Genomic DNA, 742 nt, shown 5'->3' with positions numbered 1-742 from the left:
TCTTGTTGGAAACTACTTCTCTTTTGCTAAAACACACAAGAAATGGTGAATTAGCCTTCCTCTTGCACCACAAACGTTCTCTTTCTCTCTCTAGGGTTTCTCAGGGGAGGCTATAAAGGCCTTTAAATAGGGCACAGGCCCCGAGAATTAGGGTTTCACTTAACAGCGCGGACTCGCCGAGTCCACGCATCGACTCGTCGAGTCCTTCATTAAATCAGACTAGAAATCCGCGATCCCACTTGGCGAGTCTGAGCGCCTACTCGCCGAGTCCCTCTCTAAAATTCAATATAAATACTTAAAATAAGATACCTGGGAATCCGGATGCTACATTCTAGAACAATTTTGCCCACCTTCCAAGATAGCTAAACTCAAGAAGGCAATAGCTAATTTTGAGCAAAATCCAGGTGAGTCACTTTACGAGGCATGGGAACGCTACAAAGGGTTGTTAAGGAATTGTCCTCAACATGACCTTAACATTCAACTAGAAGTATCCATATTCTATGATGGGGTCAATGTCATGACAATACGGCTCCTTGATTCTCAAGGACCCCTAACTAAGAAAAATCCCGGGGAAGTCAAAGAGTTGGTTGAATAATTTGCAAAACATTCTCGTGAGTACCACAATCCAAGGCTGGATGGAGTTAAGGGAAGCGGGGGTGGACAATCTGCAGACATGGCTGCTGTAATAGCCATGCTTGATATTATGGATAGGAGAATGGCAAAGATGGACCAGACAATACAT

The 742-nt window shown here is 44.1% G+C and overlaps 1 non-coding gene across 1 annotated transcript; it reads right to left on the bottom strand.

The window, feature by feature from the left end:
* Positions 1-364: 364 nt before the first annotated feature.
* On the bottom strand, positions 365-471 carry LOC145135230 (small nucleolar RNA R71). Its single transcript, XR_013719692.1, has one exon. It is a non-coding gene; the product is annotated as a small nucleolar RNA R71 (small nucleolar RNA).
* Positions 472-742: the final 271 nt, after the last annotated feature.

Source organism: Lactuca virosa, chromosome 8, assembly GCF_052849685.1.
Source record: "Lactuca virosa cultivar CGN04683 chromosome 8, Lactuca_virosa_CGN04683_v6, whole genome shotgun sequence".
Classification (NCBI taxonomy): Eukaryota; Viridiplantae; Streptophyta; class Magnoliopsida; order Asterales; family Asteraceae; genus Lactuca; species Lactuca virosa.
This window is presented reverse-complemented; position numbering and strand designations above follow the sequence as displayed.